The sequence below is a fragment of the Carlito syrichta genome, unplaced genomic scaffold (genome assembly GCF_000164805.1).
Source record: "Carlito syrichta isolate Samal-C Ts95f unplaced genomic scaffold, Tarsius_syrichta-2.0.1 Scaffold315646, whole genome shotgun sequence".
NCBI classification, from domain to species: Eukaryota; Metazoa; Chordata; class Mammalia; order Primates; family Tarsiidae; genus Carlito; species Carlito syrichta.
Window position 1 is genome coordinate 936,099 of NW_007259742.1, and position 7,553 is coordinate 943,651.

A 7,553-nucleotide genomic window follows, 5' to 3' on the forward strand; every position below is an offset into this window, starting at 1 on the left:
CAGCAGGCCCAGCAGGTCGAGGCTGCGGTGGCTGGGAGCGGCCACTGCACTCCAGTCTGGGCGATAGAGTGAGACTTCAACTAAAAAAAAACACAAAAAACCACAAAAACAAACAAAAACTCTGATGCAGCATCCAAGACTGCAGAGTCCTGAACATCAATGACCTCTTTATATCTTTTTAGAGAACACCAAGGACTAGTCCACAAAGCCAAAGGCCTGCAGGGCTCAGGTAATGTGAAAGAGAGAAGCAATCCTCATAACAATGAGAATATATTATGAAGAGCCTATACCCACTTCTTTGTGTGTGTGTGTGTGTGTGTGTGTGTGTGTGTGTGTGTGTGTGTGTGTGTGTCTCACTCTTGTTACCCAGGAGTGGCATGCTCATAGCCACCGCAGCCTTGACCTGTTGGGCTTAGGTGATCCTTCCTCCTCAGCCTTCCAAGTAGCTGGAACTACAGATGCATGCCACCATGCCTGGCTAGTTTTTTGTGTGGTCTATTGTAGAGATGAGGTCTTACTAAGTTACCCAGGGTAGTCTTGATCCCCCGGGCTCAGGCAATCTTCTCGCCTCAGTCTCCCAAAGTGCTGGGATTACAGACTGAGCCACTATGCCAGACCTATACCCAGACCTATACCTATACCTACTAAAGTGGGTAGTGTCACTCAGCTAGAGCTGATGGCTGCCGTGAAGGAAGGTGGCCAATGTATACCAAATCTTAGGGTTTATAAAAACAACAAAAGAAACCAGACCTCTGGATTCAGTTTTATGAAACAGTACTGAATGGGTCAAACAAAACTCATGTGAGCTGAGTATAACTCACAGACTCTACTGCCAATTTATTGTATCAATCAGGGGAGGCTGTATTATGCTGTGGTAACAAACAACCTCAGAATTTCAGTAGCTTTAACAAATCACATTTTATTTCCTGCTCTTGCCATGTGTTTGCCAGGGTCACAGGCAAGCTCTGCTCTTTGTAGTCATTCAAGGACCTAGGCTAATAGAACCTCCATCTTTGCATGTGCTTCCACGATCACTGTGGCAAGGACAAGGTGCTGTGATCAATTGCATGTAGACCCTTGAAGCTTCTGTGCACATGGGACAGGGGTAGCCTTTGCAGATGCAAGTTACGTGGCCAAGGCTAATTTTAAAAAGGTCAGGAAAGTGCAATTCTACCACGTATCCATCAGCAAAGAGCACTGACATTAGTGCTCACCTTTATCCCCTCAGTATTTACCTCTACATGCCAAAGTTTATTACTTGTGATCACCTGGAGTTCTCTGCCTAAGGGCTTTTTCTCTGACCATGGAGTCATGCTTGACCTATGCACACAGCAGGATGGAAGCCAGGGAGTTAATAACCCTGAAAGCATCCTCTAGCCAGTGATGGAGAGGAATGGACAGCTGACTACCCCAATGTTCTTCTCATTGGGATGACTTTGCGGCATGTTCTCCACTCTCTCCCAGAGTTCCCAGTGGGACTGAGCTCCAGTTGTCCACAGTGGAAACTGGCTTTATAATGTATCCTTTAGTGATCTCTTTCCCTTTCCCACTTCCTCAGTCTCCCACATCTGTGTCTTCTGGGATTGCCTCCCAAATAATCTAGAGTTAACCAAGCCAAGGGAGTGAGGAAAGTGAGCATCTTTGTGAACACTTATCAACGGAATAGGCAATTGGCTTGGTCTTTGTAGAGCTGCAGGATTTTGAGTATAATGAAATAGTTCAGTGATCTCTACCATGGATTTATCTTCTGATTCCTTCACCCAGGTATTAACAGGAACACAAAAGCAAGGGTTGCCTCAACGCAGTCCATATATATTGAATACCTTTTCTCTTGTTGCTCTGCTGTTCTTAGAGCATTTGCTCTATTCTCCAGACTCAAGATGATCACCACTGCATCCATATTCCAGCTAGAAGGACAATGGAAGAGGAAAAGGAGAAGTATATTGTTCACTTTAAGGGCACAATCTGAAAGTTGAATGTATCACTTATGTTCGTGTTTCCATTGGCTAGTGCTTCATTGCATAGTTTCATCTATGCAAAAAAGGCTAGGGAATGTAATCTGTAGTCTGTGTGGTCATGTGTCCAATTGGAAATGGAAATCTATTATCAACAGTCTTGCTATACTTCGTTATTGAAAGATATGAGCCTTTTCTCCCTAGATTGAAGTAGAGATCCTTAATGTAGTGTTCCCACCTGACCCCAGTTTAGGGGCTTCCAAGGATCGAAAAACTCAGGCGAAGGTAGGCAGTGTTCTATGAGAGTTTCAGGTCACTCAGGTGGTCCCCCTCCTCCAAATATCAAGAATCAGTGGTCTGAAAGTAGTTGAGTCATTTCACACAAGTCATACAACTTCTCTGGTCTTAAAAAATTATCTTTTTCAGGATTATTTTCTCATATATAGAGATGTGCTAAAACTTTGAGTGAATGAATAACATTGAATAGAAATTATGATAAAACCAAATGAAGACCTTTAGATCATTTAGCACACACTGAGGTCTGAAGTGGGTCAGGCACGGCAGTCAACACTGGGAATACACTAGTCATCCTTGCCTCAAGAGTCCAGAGTCCAGTGGTGAGACAGGCACTGGACCAAGAATTATAGAACCCTTGTGTGCCCGCTATTCCATTGTCAGCCCTCTGTCAGCCCCAAAGTCTATAAGCTTAACAAGTCCCCCAGGCGACTTTGATATGAAGCCAGAGTTGGGGCCAGGCCATAGATGGCTGGAGTAATGCCGTGGCATGATCACTGTTACCACAGCCTTGACTCCTAGGCTCAGGCAATTCTTCCACCCCAGCCTCCCAAGTAGCTGGAACTATAGGCGTGTGCCACCATGCCTGGATAATTTGTTTTTTAAAAAAATATCATAGATATGAGGTCTTGCCATGTTACCCAGGCTGGTCGGGAACTCCTGGGCTCAAGTAATCTACTTACCTCAGTGTCCCAGAGTGCTGGGATTACAGGTGTGAGCCACCACACCTGGCCTTAGATTCTAAACTTTTGATGGAGGTTAGTGCAGGCAAAGCTGCAAGAAGAAAGGCTGGTGGGAAGAGTCCTGGGGCTCTGGATTCTCATTCCAGCTCTGTGGAACTGTGGACTGCTCCCTTGTTAAGTGAAAATTCCCATCCACCTATTCGTGCAGCAGCAGCATAAGTAGTGATCAAGAACATCGATTCTAGGGTCAGGCAGGTGAGTTTGAATCCAGACTGTGTAAGATATTATTCTTTTCCGAAGTTGGACCAATTACTTAATTTCTCTGGACTCAATTCTTTTATCTATAAACATGGAGGAGATAATAGTACTCATCCTGAAGGCTGTTCTAGGTGAAATGAACTAATATATGCATAACACTTAGAACAGTGCCCAGTGATAGCCAGGCAATGCATTTGTTTATTTAGTGAGTTATTATATTTTATTTTTATTGGTGGCAGCAATAGAAGCTAATGAGAAGGAACAAGTGTAGAAACAAGTCTGGAGCAAATAAATCTAGCTTGAGGGCAGTTGCTCTAATGCAGATACCAAATGCTTTTGCGGGGCCAAGAAGAAGTCAAGGGTGACTCCTAGGGCTTCGTGGTGACTTGCTGGATCTTGTAGCCATGTAGAAAGACAGAGAATGACTGCATATAATATTCCATTTGAAAACTGGTTATTGCCAAAGGTCCAAAGTCTGAAGACCTCAACTTCTAGTCATAAATGTTAGGAGGTAAAGTGAGTTTCTTATCTATATCAACATAAATAATTTCTTTTTTTAATTTTAGAGTTGTGGGATACATGTGAGGATTTTCTCCATAAGTAAACTGCGTGCAGGTGAGGCAGGGGCTTCCAGAGAGCCCTCTCTTCCCCTGTAGTGAACTGATACCTAATGGGTGGTGTGTGTTCCTTATCTCCCCTTCCCCCAGTAGTAGTGCTCAGCATCAGTTTGTGTTTGTGTGCCCAGTATTTAGGGCCTGCTTATGAGTAAGAACATGTGGTGTTTAGTATTTTTCTTTCTGTGATAGTTCAGTTAGAATGGTGGTCTCTAGTTGCATCCATGTTGCTGCAAAGAACAAGATTTTGTTCTTATTTATGGCTGTGTAGTATTCCACTGGGTATATGTACCACATTTTCTTTATCCAGTCTCCTTTTTAAAATTTATTTTTATTTTAAAGATGTGGGATACAATTCAGGGTTAGGTATACAACTTCATTATATTGATGAGATGTGCCCCTCCCTCCCCTGGCAGTTTCCCTCAACTGCCAATCCTACCCCCCCTCCCCTGGCAGTTTCCCACTACTGCCAATCCCTTTCTTATAGTATTATGATAATTGTTCAAGGTCCGCTGATGGGTGAGAATGTACGGTACTCTGTTCTTTGTTTCTGTGATAGATCACTGAGTACAATAGACTCTAAATCCATCCAAGTTGCTGCTAAGTCCATATGTTTGTCCTTCTTTATGACTGCATAATATTCCATTGTGTATATGTACCACATTTTTTTAATCCAGCTTCAATGGGCAGCATGGTTGGTTTCATATTTTTGCTATTGTGAAAAGAGCTGCAACAAACATGCGTGTGCAGGTATCTTTTTTGTAGAATGATTTGAGTTCTTCTGGGTATATTCCCAACAGGGGGATTGCTGGGTCATATGGAAGGTCAATTTCTAGTTCTTTCAGAAATCGCCACACTGTCTTCCAAAGAGGTTTCACTAGTTTGCATTCCCACCAGCAGTGTAGAAGCATTCCTTTTTCTCCACATCCTCACCAGCATCTGTTGTTGTTTGTTTTATTAACGATGGCCATTCTTACTGGGATTAAATGGTACCTCAGTGTGGTTTTGATTTGCATTTCTCTGATGATTAGTGAGGCTGAGCACTTTTTCATGTGTCTGCTGGCTGCCCATATATCTTCTTTTGAGAAGTGTCTTTTTCCCACATGTCTTTTGCCCACTGTTTGTTTTTTTTCTTTTTGGTGCATTTGAGTTCCTTGTAGATCCTAGATGTTAGGGCTTTGTCAGATATACAGTTGGCAAATATTTTTTTCCCATTCTGTGGGCTGTCTCCCTGCCCTCTTGATGGTTTCTTTTGCTTTGCAGAAGCTTGTCAGTTTGATGAGGTCCCACTTGTTTATCTTATTTCTTATGGTATGGGCACTTAGGGTTTTGATCAGGAATTGGTTGCCAGTTCCAATTTCCATAAGGGTGTCTCCTGCATTTTCTAAGATACTTTTTTCTTTCTTTCTTTCTTTCTTTTTTGAGTTGGAGTCTCACTCTGTCACTCAGGCAGGAGTGCAGTGGTACACACACTCATGGCCACACCAGTGTCAACCTGCTGGGCTCCTGTGATTCTTCCACCTCAGCCTTCCAAGTAGCCGGAACTACAGGCGTGTACTACCAGGCTCAACTAATTTTTGATTTATTGTAGAGACGAGGCAATCCATTTCTGCCTCTCAGAGTACTGGGATTACCGGCTGAGGCACTGAGCGCAGCCTCATTTTCTAAGATTCTTATAGTTTGAGGTTTTATGTTTAGGTCTTTGATCCACTTAGAGTTAATTTTTGTGTATGGTGATAGGTTTCAATCTTCTGCATATGATCAGCTAGTTTTCCCAGCACCATTTACTGAATAGGTTCTCCTCTCCCCAGTGGTTGTTGTTGGAGGCTTGGTCAAAGATGAGTTGGTTGAGAAATTGAGGCTTTGCTTCTGGAATCTCTATCCTGTTCCATTGGTCTAGATGCCCGTTCTTGTACCAATACCAGGCTGTTTTGATTACTGTAGCCTTATAGTAAATTTGAAATCTGGAAGTGTGATATCTCCTGCTTTGTTTCTTTTGTTAAAGATTGTTTTGGCTATTTGAGTTTCTGTATTGTCATTTCCAGGTTTGGGAAGAATGACGTTGGTAATTTAATGGGTATTGCATGGAATCTGTAGATTGCCTTTGGTAGGATGGACATTTTAACAATGTTGATTCTTCCTATCCATGAGCATGGAATATTTTTTCCATTTGTTTGTGTCTTCTTGGATTTATTTGAGCAGTGTTTTGTAGTTCTCATTGTAAAGGCCTTTCACTTCTCTGGTTAGGAAGTTCTCATTGTGAAGTTCTTTCACTTCTCTGGTTAGGAAGTTGCCAAGGTATTTCTTTTTGTGGCTACTGTGAATGGGATTGTGCTTTTTATTTGGTTCTCTGCCTGCTTGTTGTTGGTTTATAATATAAGAATGCACCAGGCTCGGTGGCTCAGCCTGTAATCCCGCGCCTTGGGAGGCTGAGGTGAGTGGATTGCCTGAGCCTGTGGGTTCGAGACCCACCTGGGCAACTTGGCAAGACCTCATCTCTACACTAAATCAAAAAATTAGCCGGGTGTGGTAGCGCGCGCCTGTAGTTCCAGCAACTTGGGAGGCTGAGGCGGAAGGTTCGCCGGAGCACAGCAGGGCAAGGCTGCGGTGGCCGGGAGCGGCCACTGCACTCTAGTCTGGGCAACAGAGTGAGACTCCAACTCAAAAAAATAAATAAATAAAATAATATAAGAATGCAACTGTCTTTTGCACATTTATTTTGTACCCTGAGACTTTGACAAAGTCCTTTATCAGTGCAAGCAGATTTTTGACAGATTCTTTTGGATTTTTGAGGTATAGGATCATATCGTTAGCAAAGAGGAATAACTTGACTTCCTCTTTTCCTATTTTATCCAGTCTACTTTTGATGAACATCTTGGATGGTTCCATGTTTTTGCTATTGTGCATAGTGTTGTAGTGAACATAGGCATGCAGGTGTCTTTTTGGTGAAATGATTTATGTTCCTCTGGGTTTAGTACTAGAAGTGGGATTGCTGGATTGTATGGTAGCTCAGTTTTTAGTTCTTTGAGAAAATGCCACACTGCTTTCTACAAGACTGAACTAGCTTACTGTCCCACCAACAGTGTACAAGCATTGCCTTTTCTTTGTTGGCTGCTTGGATGTCTTCCTTTGAGAAGTGTCTGTTTGTGTCCTTTGCTAACTTTTTAATAGAGTTATTTTTTTCTGTTGATTTGTTTGAGTTCCTTGTAGATCCTGGAGGCTAGATCTTTGTCAAATGCATAGCTTGCACATATTTTTTTCTTATTCTGTGGGTTGTCTCTTTACTCTCTTGATGGTTTATTTTGCCACGCAAAATCTTTTTAACTTGATAAGGTCCCACCTGTCGATCTTAGCTTTTGCTGCATTCGCTTTTGAGGACTTGGCCATTAATTCATTGCCCACTTCAGTGTCCAGTAGGGTGTTCCTAGTTTTTTTTTCTAAGAGTCTTATGATTTGAGTACTTAAGTCAGCAAGGCAATGCTTTATGGAGGGACTGGGATGGGTAAAACTTCCATGGTCCCTTACAGGGCTGTCAGTCAGTCTACTTGGGGAAGCAGACATTAACAAGGCAATTATATGTTTAGATACTGACACCCCTGATGACAGCTTCAAGTGCCAAGATTTGGGGCACAATGATATCCCACAGTAGGAATATCTAGGAATCAGGGAAAATGTTCTAGAGAGGGTGACAACATAATGAAGACTTGAAGCAGGAAGGAACACAGCATGTTTAATAAAGTAAAAGTACT